Here is a 15,555-nt window from a genome sequence, read left to right on the forward strand (position 1 = left end):
TCTCTTTAACAAGTGGCACCGGGAAAACTGGACGTAGGCAGAACACTCTGTGACATAAATTGCAGCAATATTTTTTTGGATCCATCTCCTAGAGTAATGGAAACAAAAGCAAAAATAAATAAAAGGGACCTAATTAAACTTAAAAGCTTTTGCACAGTAAAGGAAACCATAAACGAAACAAAAAGACAACCTACAGAATGGGAGAAAATATTTGCAAATGATGTGACTGACAAGGGCTTAATTTCCAAAATATATAAACAGTTTATACAGCTCAATATCAAAAAAAAAAACAACCCAATCAAAAAATGGGCAGAAGATCTAAATAAACTTTTCTCCAAAAAAGACATACAGATGGCCAACAGGCACAGGGAAAGATGCTCAACATCACTAATTATTAGAGAAATGCAAATCAAAGCTACAATGAGGTACCACCACACACTGGTCTGAATGGCCATCATCCAAAAGTCTCTAAATAATAAATTCTGGAGAGGGTGTGGAGAAAAGAGAACCCTCCTACCCTGTTAGGAATGTAAATTGGTGCAGCCACTATGGAGAACAGTATGAAGGGTCCTTAAAAAACTAAAAATAGTGTTACCATATGATCCAGCAATCCCACTCCTGTGCATATACCCAGAAAAGACGAAAACTCTAATTCAAAAAGATACATGCACCCCAATGTTCATTGCAGCACTGTTTACAATAGCCAAGACGTGGAAGCAACCTAAATGTCCATTGACAGATGAATGGATAAAGATGTGGTACATATATGCAATGGAATATTACTCAGCCATAAAAAAGAATGAAATAATGCTATTTGCAGCAACATGGATGGACCTAGAGATTATCATACTAAGTGAAGTAAGTCAGACAAAGATCATATGATATCACTTACATGTGGAATCTAAAGAAATGATACAAATGAACTTATTTAGAAAACATTTCTAAACGTTTTCACAGACATAGAAAAGCAAACTTATGGTTATCAAAAGGGAAATGGGGAGGGATAAATTGGGAATATGGGATTAACATATACACACTACTATATGTAAAATAGATAAACAACAAGGACCTACTGTATAGCACAGGGAACTAAATTCAATACCTTATAATAACTTATAATGGAAAAGAATCTGAAAAAGAATATACATATGTATACATATATATGTGTGTGTATATACATATACATATGTACATATATAAAACTGAAGCATTTTGCTGTACACCTGAAACTTTGTAAACCGACTATACCTCAATTAAAAAAAATATAATCACAAAAAAGGTTTATGAAACACCATTTTAATATTCATTGCAACGTTAGAATTTAAATTCTTTTATTAAAGTCTTTATTTCTTTCCCTTTCCCTCTAAAATTTTATTTCCAAAACATTTTTTTTTTTTTGCGGTACGCGGGCCTCTCACTGTTGTGGCCTCTCCCGTTGCGGAGCACAGGCTCTGGATGCGCAGGCCCAGCGGCCATGGCTCACGGGCCCAGCCGCTCCGCGGCGTGTGGGATCCTCCTGGACCGGGGCACGAACCCGTGTCCCCTGCATCGGCAGGCAGACTCTCAACCACTGCGCCACCAGGGAAGCCCTTCCAAAACATTTTTAAACAGAATCCAGAGCATCTACAGTACAGCATCTATACTATTCCATCATAATCCACGGTATTCAAGAATTACCAGACATGCAAAAAAAAACAAAAACAAAACAAAACCCACCCCAGAAAAATATGGTCCATATACTAAAAAATGTTAGATTTAGCAAAGACTGTAAAGTAGTTATTATAAATATATTCAAAGGTCAAAGCAAAAACTTTAAAACTTACAGGTAAAGTTGAAAGAATAGTTTGATGAGCACCTACCTATATATCCTTCTCCTAGATTCACTAATTGTTAATATTCCTCTACAATTGCTTTCTCTTTCTCTACACATATTCTGTCTTTCGAAGCATTTGAAGTACATTTCAGAGGATACAATTCTTTCCCCCTTAAATCCTTCAGGATGTACCTCCAAGAACAAGGGCCTTGTCTTACATAACACGATGCCATTATCACACCCAAGACACTTAACGTGACCCAATGGTATTATCTAACATGAGATCACATTCAAATTTCCCTCATTGCCCTCATATTGTACTTTGTGGCTGGGTTGTTGTTTTCCCTTTCTCCAGCCAGAATCCAATTAAGGATCACATATTGCGTGTGTCATGTCTCTTTGGTATCCTGTGATCTAAAACAGTCTCTTACATTTTCTTGCTTTTTATGACAATGAGATTTTTGAAGACTTCCAGGTTTGTTGTCTTGTAGAATGTGCAGGATTTGTCTGATTGTGCCTGCATGATTAGATCAAGGTTAAACATTTTGGGCAAAAATTCTATATAGGTGATGCTGTGTACTTCTGCTATTATACCTTAATCTTACAAACGTGACTCTATACTCATTTTCTTCTATTTTTATCCTTAACTGCTTTTCTTTCTTCTTTCTTGGAGAAGAGGTTCATCCAGCCCTTCTCCTTTAGGACCGCTCTTTCATCTTCCCTCTGAAGATATATTTTTCAACATGTGGGTCATAACTCACCAGTGTGTAGTGAAATACATTTAGGGGGTTGTAACTAGCACTTTAAAGAACAAAACAGAATAGACTTAGAATGAAAGAGAAAATATCCAAATGCATGGCACGTGGTAAGGGTTAACAGGACTGTTTTATTTAGTTATTTAATTTATTTTATGATTTTTTTAACACCTTTATTGGAGTATAATTGCTTTACAATGGTATGTTAGTTTCTGCTTTATAACAAAGTGAATCAGCTATACATATACATATATCCCCATATTTCCTCCCTCTTGTGTCTCCCTCCCACCCTCCCTATCCCACCCCTCTAGGTGGTCACAAACCACCGAGCTGATCTCCCTGTGCTATGCGGCTGCTTCCCACTAGCTATCCATCTTACATTTGGTAGTGTATGTATGTCCATGCCACTCTCTCACTTCGTCCCAGCTTACCCTTCCCCCTCCCCGTGAACAGGACTCTTTATGAACGCTTTTATTTCTGTTATGTACATATATGCATGGGTGTAAAGATAAAAATCATATTATTTACCAGGGTCATGGTCAAAAGAGCTTGGAAACTGCTGCGTTGAGGTGTTGTGTAGGGCACAGATCTAGGTTCTGTTGAAAACACAGGTCTACAGATCCAGTCTTGGGCCAAGCATCAGTGTCTTCTGTATTCTCCACTTATCTCTGACAATCTATCTTTTGATTAATCCACTGACAGAGCACTCCCCTCTTCTCTTCCTTCCTTCTCCTTTCTAAAAGTTGTGGACAGTACTGCTACCTCTCAGGGGTAGCAGGCCATGGTTTAGTGTCTTTGAGGTATGAGGTAAATAATTATTACTGTTGCTGGGCATCTTGTATTTCCCTCTCTCCCACTCATTACTGCAGTTGTCATAGCAAAAACAACAATAATGATAATTTGTGGAGCCTGCTGTGGGCCAGGCTTTGGGGGCAGAAGTGCTAGGAGCCCCCCTAAGAAGACCTGTTGTGGGGCAGTGTTCGGCATAGCCTGAAGGAGGAGACCTGAGGCCGGTCACACATGTCCTTAACCCAACGAGCTCTGGTTCTCATGACAATGAAGGGAACTTTGGTTGAAAACTTTGGGTCTGTGCCGGTCCTACGCCTTCCGTTCTCTAGGACTCAGTTGCTTGATCTATAAAATGATCAGGATTGGATTAGACCATCTCTATGGTTCTCATCAACTTTACCCCCTGTGATACCCTTTACCAAGCGGCAAAGAGTCTCTTGCTAATTGGGAAACATACCTGGCAGCCAAATTTTGAAGAGTAAGAGTGGAGGAGAGATCCGTTCCGAGGCCTTGTCCGTACTGGGCGGAGACAGGCGGTGCCAACAGTGGGCAGTTAGAGGGCAGAATGATGGCACTAAGCTCCCAAGAAGACCAGGGATAGAAGTTGTGAGAGAGAATTCAGGGAGTTACCAAAGACTGACTTCATCTACTCTAAACACTGGATGCTTTACTACTGTAAACACCATGTAGTGCAAATATTAAAAATATACCTGAGTTCAACAAGAAGAGTGATGCAAGTAGGCTAGATACAGTTTCTCTTGGGGATATTAGAATGTCAGTGAACCTCACAAAAAAGTCTAGGCATCTCAGGTCGGAGGGCAGGGCAAGTACAAGAAGCTCATTCTTCATCTGACCCCGGACCACCGTGAGTCACTGAATCCTGGAGAAATGGAAAGGTTGTGTGGACATATATACACTACCAAATGTAAAATACATAGCTAGTGGGAAGCAGCCGCAGAGCACAGGGAGATCAGCTCGGTGCTTTGTGACCACCTAGAGGGGTGGGATAGGGAGGGTGGGAGGGAGATGCAAGAGGGAGGAGATATGGGGATATATGTGTATGTATAGCTGATTCACTTTGTTATAAAGCAGAAACTAACACACCATTGTAAAGCAATTATACTCCAATAAAGATGTTAAAAAAAAAAAAAAGAAAGAAAGGTTGCCTTCAGCTTTTAAAAACAAGATCCGCATGCTTACTTGTGTCATTACATCAACATAACTCAGGCGGTGCAGGAGAGTGACGGGCTGGGAAGGGGGGTTGCCATTCAGGAGGTCAGTGCTGAGGGGGGTGAGAGAGGCTGACGGAAGGAAGGGAGGAGCTGTCATCCTACCAGCAGCTCCACTGGGCTTTGGGGCTTCCAGCTGCAGCCTGTGGCTTCTGGCCAGGGACCCAAGGCTGGCAGACAGTACCCTCGGATTCCAGCTAAACTCTTAGCAGACTTGCCCCATCTGAATACCAGAGAGATGGGATACGTTTATTCTCCCGACATGAAGTGATGTTGGTAATAATGAGAAAGATAATCAGCGGGACTTTCTCTCCTCCCTGTTAGAAGCATAGAGAATTGCTTAGCAAGGGGTCAGGTGAGCACATTCTTAACTGGAAGGGCAAGAGATGGGAAGAATGCCCTTGGCTCACCTGTGCTAGCCTGAGAGGACCTCAAGCTACCCAGAGCCGAACTGTGCATCCCTCTCTGGAATGAGGTGTGGGGCATGACCAAGACTCTACACAGGGATAAAAAAGCTAAAATGTGTTTGACAGGCAGACTTGAAGGAGATAAGATATTACACCTGGACGACCACACAAGGGTGGGCTGTGTATGTGGGGTGTGCAGTGGGAAAGGGAAAAAGAAGGAACTGGCCAGTAGGTATTCAAAGAGTAACCTGGAATACAGGCAGGTTGTCTGTATACGTGCTTTGAGTGTATTTTAGCAACAGATTTCTCATACCTTTTTGTCTCGCATCACTACTCTACTGGAGTAGCCATATCCTGATGGCATCTTGGGCCCCCTGTAACCTGGGGTTGTGGACATCAAGTAGAGTGGTCATCCCTTCTCTGGAAATAAATGAATAACAACTGAATGAGAAAAGCAAAGTCTGAGAAATTGATCAAGTCCTGGTCATTTCGGGCTGATTGGGAGAGAAGTTATTGCTTAGCTTCCACGATTGTCACTAGAGATAGCAATACGGTTTTCCACAAGTCTGACTTCTAGCAGGTCGGCTTCCGGGGTTGTTTATTGGTGATAAGGGGGCTGGTTTCCTGGACAGGTTGCTGCAGGTTGTGGGTCAGAGTCCTATTCTTAGGTCTGACAATTGTCCGTTCATTTTAGATTCTAAATTTTACTTTATTAAAATCTTGGCAATAGTCCATTGATAGGTTCAGTCTCTCAGAACTATTCTGACAGGGCAGAGAAGGAGCTGCAGGGTAGGCCTCTTTCCCCAAGTCAGTTTTTCCCTCTGGAGAAGAGAGTGGTTGAGCTGTGGTTTCTTACCACTTCGCAAAGACACATAAACGTGTGCAATGTCACTGATGGCCATTGAACGTCTGCAAAGTCCTCCTCCCTGCTGGGATCACCTGTCCTTTAGGATTTAAAGAAAATTGTCTTGACCCCTCATCCACATCTGTTGGGAAACTTAAAATCCTTTCCCCAATTTCTCGGAGGATTGTAAGGGGCTTACATTTGTTTCATTTAATCCTAGTTGGATTTCCCTGCTCGGGTGGCATTTTCTCCCTCACGACATCTCAACTCTCATGTGTGCTACCCTTTTCTGAACCCAGTCGCGCTACACTAGAATCCTCCCTAAATTCCTACACTCCTTCTCAGTAATATGGACACAGTGGAATGTGTGTGGATGGTAGTTTTTGACCAAAAATTTGAGGCCACACCTCCTACACACATCCCATACTTGTGTGGTCATCCAGGTGCAATATCTTATCTCCATATGAAAGACACTGTAAAACAGAGTAAGTGGAGGGAAAATACCTTTGCAAAAGATTTAAGGCAGGAAACAAGAGAAGATTATCATCTACACTGTTCTTTAGGGGAAAGTCAAAAAAATGTGTTTTCCAGGAAATGGAAAAAAAAATGAGACAAGAGGATAGTAGACAAATGAAAATGAAGCTGCCTCATGAGTACATAAATAAAAGGAAAGCGAAGAAATGAGGAAAAAAAGTGCTTTGAAACAAAATGAGGGGGATTGTAGACGTTAAAAGTATTTTAGAAGTAGGGACACTGGAGGAAAATCTAGGTTTCAGTTAAGGCAAGAAGATGAAAGAAACATCAGTAGAGAGGTTGACAGTATGGGGGGATTTACTTTACACAAAACGAGTTCTGGTGGGCACAGTGGAAAATGTGGGAAACAGGAATTGAAAGAAACAGAGTCAGGGTGTGGAAACCCTCAGTGATGTGGTGATGAAAATAGATGGCTAGAGAGCTTGTATATTCTACAGTTGTGTGAGTGAGGCAGAGTGAGTTTAGCTGGGCACTGAGGGCAGGACACCAGTCAACCAAGGTCCTGGGATCCACATTCACCTTTCACCGGGAGCACTTCCTGGTGTGAGGTCCTTCCGGTGGTGGGCATGCAGCAAAGAGCAGCCGTGGTCAAGAGATGCCCCGAAAACAAAGCAACTCAGAAAGGCTACAAATAAAAAGACCTCCTGGTGAAGGCCAACAAAAACAAATTCAGGGATTGCAATATTAATACCAGTGACACTGGATCCAAGATAAAAACATACTAAAGTTCTTTTAGACCTTTGAGGAAATGTTTAATCCCGTGTTTAATAAGCCCAACTCAGCTGAAGTTAACAAAGGAATTTCTCAGTTTATGTCATCAAATCAAAGAAAGAACAGAGACACAGCTGGCTTCGCCTGAATCTAAGGACTCCCGAGAAGTCCAAGCGCTTTCTGTTTCTTGCTTCTGCGTCTCTCTGTATGTTGGCTCTATTTTATTTGCTGCATGGAGGAGAACGTGGGAGGGCTATATCCTTCCAGATGTGACCAGAAAAGAAAGGGAGGCAGACCTGCTAGCTCTTATAAGGAAAATCCTGGGAAGGAACTCTGATGGGCTTGGTTTGGGTACCGAGTAAACCCTGGTCCAGTTGCCATCATGAGGTGACTGAGGCCCTAGGATGGGCTTAGCTTCACACATGTGTCCCCGGTGGTCAAGGCTGCAGGGTCTCTCACCAGAAAAGGGGTGGGGGAGGGGTTGCTGGATAGAGTTTTAAAAAATAACCACTGACATAAATAGACATACAAATTCAACACATTGTTATTAAAAACAAAGCAATAATATACACACCACAGCTAGTCCAATAAAGATAACTAAAATGAGTAATCAAAAAAGGGACCTAACTATAGATATTGTGGAGAACAAGAATTATTAGCATATTATGCTTAGTGCTGTGCTAATGTATTTTAAAACCTTGATGAAATTCCTTTTTAGGCTAATATAAATTATCAATATATGTTCAAGAAGCTTATGCGTAGGTGAGTTCTTTCAAATCTTTGAAGAAAAGAATTCCCATCATATATACATTGTTGGATAGCAGAAAATTTTATTTTATTTTACAAAACTAGCATAATCCTGAGACAAAAATAGAACAAAAGATCCCCCAAACAGACCAATGAACAAACAAAAAAACCCCCTATAGACTAATGAGTGAACATGAATGCAAAAATATTAACTTCATAGTTCAAATATCATCAAGTTATGCTCATGTTTAAAACACAGCCATAGCTTCCTAACACGTTTAATGTGAAGACAGAAACTCCTCAGTACACAAGGTCCTCTCCTCTCTCTGCAGGCTCATCCCGCCCCCACCCCGCCCCTCCCTGGAGTGCTGTGTTCCAGCCCTACTGGCCTGTTCGTTCTTCATATGCACCACACGTCTATCACATCACATTTGCACATGCTGTTCCCTCCACTCACATCATTCTTCCCTCCCTTTTAGACTTATTTACTGCCTCTCAGATCTAAGTTAACTCATTGCTTCCTCAAGAAATCTTTCTTACCTCTCTAATCAGTCAAATCCCCCTTACTCCTGCGCTTTTCAAACTGTAGGGTTTGAGATTCTGTTAAAATACAGATTCTGACTGGGGAGGTGTGGAAGGACTGGAGATTCTGTGTTTCTAACAAGCTCCTAGGTAAAGCCCTTGCTGCTGGTCCATGGATCACACATTGAGTTTTGTAAGCCTTTTCTTCCTCGCACCTGCTGTGGTTGTACTTTTACATTCATTATATGATTATCTGATTAACATCTGTGTTCTCTACTAGACCCTAAGTAAGCTTCATGGGGGCAGGGACCATGTGTGTTTTGCTTACCATGTATCCAGCACACAGCACAGTCCTGTCACATAGCAGGTGTTCAAAAGGTATTTGCTGAATAATGAACCAATGAGAAAAATGATATCATTATCTAGGGATACATTTATTACAAAGGCATTTGATAAAAATATTTTTTAATAAGATTGCCTAATAAATTAAGGATAGAAAGTTCTGTTTGAGTATGATGAGAATATTTACCTCAAATATTAAATGTATTACAAAGTTATAATAACTTTATACAAAGTTATAGTGCAGTTATTTAAAACTATAAAGTTATAACTTAAGTAATAATAACTTAATAAATATATTGTTAAAGACAGACAGAAAAATTTAACAAAATAAAGAGTTCAGGAATAGATCCAAGTATATATATAAAATTTTAATAAAAGATAAGATGGCTTCAAATCACTGGGGAAAAAGAGGAGTCATTCAATAAACATATTGGAACAATTGACTAGCCATGTGGGGAAAAAAATAACCTAGATCACAAAATAAACTCCAGATTTAAGGGCTTCCCTGGTGGCGCATTGGATAAGAATCTGCCTGCCAATGTAGGGCACACAGTTTCGATCCCTGGTCCGGGAAGATCCCACATGCCGCAGAGCAACTAAGCCCGTGTGCCACCATTACTGAGCCTGGGAGCCACAGCTACTGAGCCTGCGCGCATAGAGCCTGTTCTCTGCAACAAGAGAAGCCACCACAATGAGAACTGCGCACCGCAACGAAGAGTAGCCCCCACTCGCCGCAACTAGAGAAAGCCCGCGTGCAGCAACGAAGAGCCAAAGCAGCCAAAACAAAACAAAAAACCCCCCCAGATTTAAATTTTAAAAATAAAACAAAAAGTACTAGAAGAAACACAGGCAAATTATTTTTATAACCTTGAGGTAGAATGTTTCCTCATATGGATATAAAAACAAGAAATAGAAAAAGATGAATACATAAAAAAAGTTTAAACTCTTGTTTCCTATAACCTAGGAAAATATTAGAAACCTATGTGATAGATCAGTGGTCCCCAACCTTTTTGGCACAGGGACAAGTTTCGTGGAAGACAATTTTTCCACGGACGGGGGTGGTTGTAGGGGTAGGGGTGGGGAAGGTTCAGGCAGTAATGCGAGTGATGGGGAGCGTCAGATGAAGCTTCCCTTTCTCACCCACCGCTCACCACCTGCTGTGGGGCCGGGTTCCTAACAGGCCGCGGACGGGGGGTTGGGGACCCCTGTGATAGATAATATAAAGTGCTCCTACCAATCAAAGAAAAAGACAAACCACTTAATAGAAAAGTGAACAATTCATCACAAGAAAAAGAAATACGCATGGCTAGTACACATGTTGTTATGATTTGAATTTTGTCTCCCCAAAAAGATACGTTGAAGTCCCAACCCCTAGCACCTTGGAATTCGACCTTATCTGGAAATAGGATCTTTACAGAAGTAATCAAGCTAACACAGGTCATTAGGGTGGGTCCTAATTCAATATGACTGGTATCCTTATAAAAAGGAGAAATTTGGACACAGAGACAGACATGCACAGAGGGAAGGTCATGTGAAGAGACACAGGGAGAAGGCAGCCATCTACAAACCAAGGAACCCTCAAGGCTACCAGAAGCTGGGAGAGAGGCCTGGAACAGATCCGCCCCTAGAACCTTCAGAGGGGGCAGCCCCATGGCTACCAACACCTTGACTTTGGGCTTCCAGTCTCCAGAACTGTGAGAGTACATTTCTGTGGTTTTAATCCACCCAGTTTGTCATACTTTGGGACAGTAGCCCTAGGAAACTAATGTACGTGTGAAATAATATTAAGCTTCACTAGAAATTTAAGAAATCAAAAAGAAAACAAATCACTATTCTTTATACCACTGTTCATCTTGTGAGGTAGCAGAATAAAACCAGTTGCAGGTGAAGATGAGAGGAACATTTATACAATGGTGATGGTTGTAAATGGTACAACTTATCTGTAAGACAAGGAAGGCCATTTGGCAATATATATTAAAAAAATCATAAATACATGAAAATTTCTTGACCCAACAATTCGCCTAAAAGGAAGAACCTAGGGAAATAATCAGACATGTTTGGAAGGATATGTGAATAAGGATGTTTAGTACAGCATTTATAATATTCCATATTTGGAAGTAACTAAATGTGTAACCATAGAAAATTGATTAAATAACTAATGAATGTGCTATATTATGGAGTACCCTGAAGACATAAAGAATGATGCTGTGAGAGTGGTTTTTATTGATGTGGAAAGATGTGTATTTGATTGATTGAATTACTTGAGAGTCAAGTAACAAAAGATTCTGTGCAAAAGATTTTATATTTATAAGAAACATGTATATATGCATAGAGGAAAGTTGGGGGAGTTACATGATAAAATGTTAAGGTTTGTTATGTGTGGGTGATAAGATTACAAATGATTATAATTTTCTTCTGAATGGTTACATGGAATTTCTATGTTTTCTCCAATAAATATATCTCCCTTGGTTATATAAAAATTTTTTCAAGTTGGAACATTCCATCATAATTAATGAGCGAGGGAGTGAGGATTGATCAGCTCATGTCATACTGCAGCTCACTCAACAGCAACACTTTTAAATTATTATTATTTTTTACTATCACATGCTTTCCCCACAAAGCCTTAAGGCCACGTCACTGCCCAGATATACTAGGTGGACAAAAAGGCAGCCTGGGAAAGCTCTAGCTGGTGCTGTGGACTGGGTTTCCATCTTCATTTCATCTGTAATTACAGCTCTGCCCAGATTGCCTTAATGACAGCCCCTCCTCACCTGGCTTCCTGAGCGATGCATTCCTTCCCACCTGGTTCACAGAATGTTATTCTGATTCTCAAGGACGTGGCCCATCCTCGCTCAGTGCCTCCTTGCCAAAGATGCCCTAAGTCACTCTATCTTTGGTACCAAAAATCTGATTACTGTAATGAGATTTTGTTTCTTCTCACCTCATTCAATTAGAAGACAACACTCTCCTACTCATGTCTCCTGCTGTCCTGCCTGTGTAAATCACTCTAAAGGTTAACAGAATTATCTTTCCTCTACCTGTAGCTTTGGGAAAGCAGGTGAGCTGATGTGTGCAGGTGAATGGAGAACAGAAGACAGATGGCGCCTACTGGAGCTTTGACTTCTGTTCTGATGGGACTGGCAGAGTATGCAAACTACTTCTGTTAGAAAGGCATCCTGGAAACTTGTTTACAGTAGTTAATCATGGAGCTCTGTTGTTAACCTCTCCATATATATGTGTGTGTGTGTGTGTGTGTATGTATACATATTCCCCCCACCGCCGCCACACGCAAACATGTTAAGATCTACAAAGTGTCGTACAATTGTTATTTTATTATCAGGGATGCTTTTGGCTGAGTTTTTGCTTCTATTCTTCTGAGCACATCAATGAAGTGGAACAGAAAATATTAAGGGCAGATACTGGAGTAGCTTCTCCTCTTAAGGAGAGATTTGTGACCAGAGCTTAATGGGACCTGTCAATGGGACAGGTCCTGCCTTGTATTTTTTGTTGCTTAAAGACCACTCACGTACTGGGGAGAGAAGTGACGCCTGGTATATGCCAGGAACCCTAATAACAACTTTGGTTCCTAAGTGCAATAGTGCCTGCCCTCACTGTGACTTTTAGGACCACAAAACATATTTGATGGAATAACTATGATAATAAAGAAAATTTCCCCAGACTTACAAGTTTTATAACAATTTGAGATACACTAACACATTTGCAGAGTTGTTTTGAAGGTAGAAATAGGTGAAATTGTGTTTTTCTTTCTACATTTCAGTATTTTGCCAAATTTTCTTTAAGAACCATGTACAACTCTTATAAATGGGAACATCATGAGAAAGAAGAGAGCCCTGAACCCAAAACCTCCCTGGGCTGACAGTTGAGGTCCTCAGGTCTGAGCTTCTGCCCCATGTGGAGACCTTTACCAAGAGCAGGTTGCCCAGCGCTGGGCCAGGTCACAGCCTAAGAGGTGGCAGGTCACTGACCTCCTCCCTGCTCCCACAGTCCTCCTGAGTTCAGATCTCTGTTTTAAATACTTCACATGTTGAAAATTCCAGCAATGGCTCCAGTTCTTCTGACTCTCCCATGACTCCCAGCAGCCTGCCAGTCCTCGTGGGCCCCAGAATCTCCTCAATATTAGAGACCAGGAGGTACTTAGCCTGTGAATCGTCTCCAAATCTTTTTTCCTCCTGAGATTCTGAAACAAAACCCCTAGCATCTTGGTCAGGTCATTTCCTCTTCTTGGACTCAGTTTAGCAGATTGAAAATGAGGTTAGAACAATGTTTCTAAATTTCTCTTCTGTGAGGTGATTCTAGAAATCCTAAAACCAACCAAACTCTCAAAATAATGCAGACTGTATTTTTTCTTAAATATATTTAAAAACATGTAGTAAAATAGAAACACGTATATTGTAATTATTATTGTGTCATAAACTATCTTTAAGAGGTGGTGAGCCAGGCCTAGGCACACGAGGTAGAGGGTGTGCTGCATGGATGGGCAGTGATTACTGATGATGATGGTGGGGTCCAGACCCACCATCTACTCGGTGATCACTGGTCCATGCTAGGCCTCTTGTCTTGTAATTATGGTACAATTTTGTCATAGTTTGTGCTTTATGTTCTTCCTGCAATAAAAATGATTTAATTTTTCAAAATATTTTCACTCCAACATATGAATATACTTGGGATCATTTTGTGTAGCATTTAACTCCCCTATGAGACCATTTTGGCTACTTAGTTGAATCCAAGTGGCCCAACTCACATTCCATCAATGGAAGATGATTAAAAAAAAAGTTATTGTCAAATTTCTTAAGAAAGCACTAGATTGTAGGATCTTTAGATTTCCTTTTACATCAGGGAATCTATACTCATGTGGATATAATTCAGGGAATGAAAGAAGAAAAAACGTTTGGAGGCCCCATCCAGTAGGAACTTAGGGATCGACCAATCAAAGCAAAGTGTGTGTATGTGTGTGTACACCTGGGTGCACAGTGTGTGTGAGGGCAAAACACTCAGGTACAAGGAGGCTTGAAGCAAGGAGGCTGAAGGGATAGGGATTGCTCCCAGAGCTTATCAAGAAACACCTTATCTAAGGACTCCTTCCAAGGCCACCCGGACACACACAGACAGGTAGACAGACAGACAGGCTCACACACACACACAGAAACACACACATACTCAGACACAGAGAGGCGCAGACACACACACACAAACACTGTTTTGTATTCTTTTACAAGAAGGTTAGTCAGGTGCAGCCACAAGAGGAGACAGAGGAGGGGCTCAGGAAAACAAAGTTTGTTGCACTCATGGGTCCTAGAGACAGGAGGCACAGCACGTCACACAGGACTACGGGGAGAGACACCCTGGTGGCCGGGAAGCAGGAGTGAGGGGAGCCCTCAGTCCATGGAGTTTCTTGGGGTTTCTGTGGAAACAACAAGGCAAGACAGGGTGAGCAGTTTAGGACTGGCCAGTTTGAATAGTTTCACTGGGCTTTAGGGGTGAGTCCTAGTCGCTGGAGCAGGCTGTCACACTCACAGGTCCCAGTTGTCCAGAGGTGAGCGCCAGGGAGCCCTTTGTTGTTTATCAATCTAAATCTGCTCTTACTCAGGGTTGGGGGGGACAATTTTTGGGATACCTGACCCTGGGATGATTAAGGCATAGGAATATTGCTTCCAGGCCAGGTAAAGTAGATGTGACCTGGCTCTGGCTTGCTTAGTTTGTGTCCTGGCTAGATCCTTTGCTATCTCTAAGAAATGGGAGATAGCAGTCTCTGCTCAGCAGGAAAGGTTTTTTAAGATGCAAAAACATAATAATATACAGAAAATTAGGTAATATAATTTATATATACATATAAAACAGACACACGGGCTTCCCTAGTGGTGCAGTGGTTGAGAGTCTGCCTGCCGATGCAGGGGACGCGGGTTCGTGCCTCGGTCCGGGAAGATCCAGCATGCTGTGGGGTGGCTGGGCCCGTGAGCCATGGCCGCTGAGCCTGCGCTTCCGGAGCCTGTGCTCCGCAACAGGGGAGGCCACAGCAGTGAGAGGCCCGCGTACCGAAAAAAAAAAAAATCTTGGCTAAGACTAAGCAGGTGTATAGGCAGGGAAAGGAGACAGAGGAAGAGAAACCAGGCTAAAGAGGAGTAATTGGTATATCCTGACCCAGAGAGGAGTGGGGTCCGAGGTCCAGATGGAGGGCTTAGCCTTGGAAGGTGGCCATTCCTTCTGAGAGAGAGTGCAACTGATGAAACAGGGAAGAGGTCGAGGTTCAGGGAGAAGGGGTGGTCAGCTGAGCTAGTTCAAGTCACTTCTGTTTCCAGAGTGAGCAGTGAGGAAGGGTAAGTGGCTTGAGAAGAACTCACCAGCCCGCTAGAGAGGAATGAAAAGACTTTAGTTTTAACTCACACATATTTAGGATCTACTCTGTATCAAGTATTTTTGTTGAAATTTATTCTTCTAACAATATGTGAAATAGAAAGTATCTCCGTTTGCAGGTTCTAACGTTTTCCTTGCTTCATCTAAGCACGAAAAGAGCATGGCTGTGAGGAAAAGAGGGTCTTGCTTGTTCCAAGTCCGTCCTGGAGCTCAGAGACCGGACCTTAGTCTTAAGCCTTTTATAGTCTCCTCTTTCCTTGATTTTCCTCCTTTTTTTTTTTTCTCCTCACTCCTCACTCTCCAGGTTGCTTTCAGGAACTTCAAAGTCTTCTCTCAGCAGTTTGAAGACCAATTTACTTACCGAGAGCATCCTTGATAATAAAATAACTAATGAATGTAGAATACTTTATAGCTATTACTATATATGTACATGTGGGGTGTGTGTGTGTGTGTGTGTGTGTGTGTGTGTGTGTGTGTGTGTGTGTGTGTG

This window comes from Aethalodelphis obliquidens, unplaced genomic scaffold, assembly GCF_003676395.1.
Source record: "Aethalodelphis obliquidens isolate GAN/ISIS:26980383/991018 unplaced genomic scaffold, ASM367639v1 scaffold40, whole genome shotgun sequence".
Classification (NCBI taxonomy): domain Eukaryota; kingdom Metazoa; phylum Chordata; class Mammalia; order Artiodactyla; family Delphinidae; genus Aethalodelphis; species Aethalodelphis obliquidens.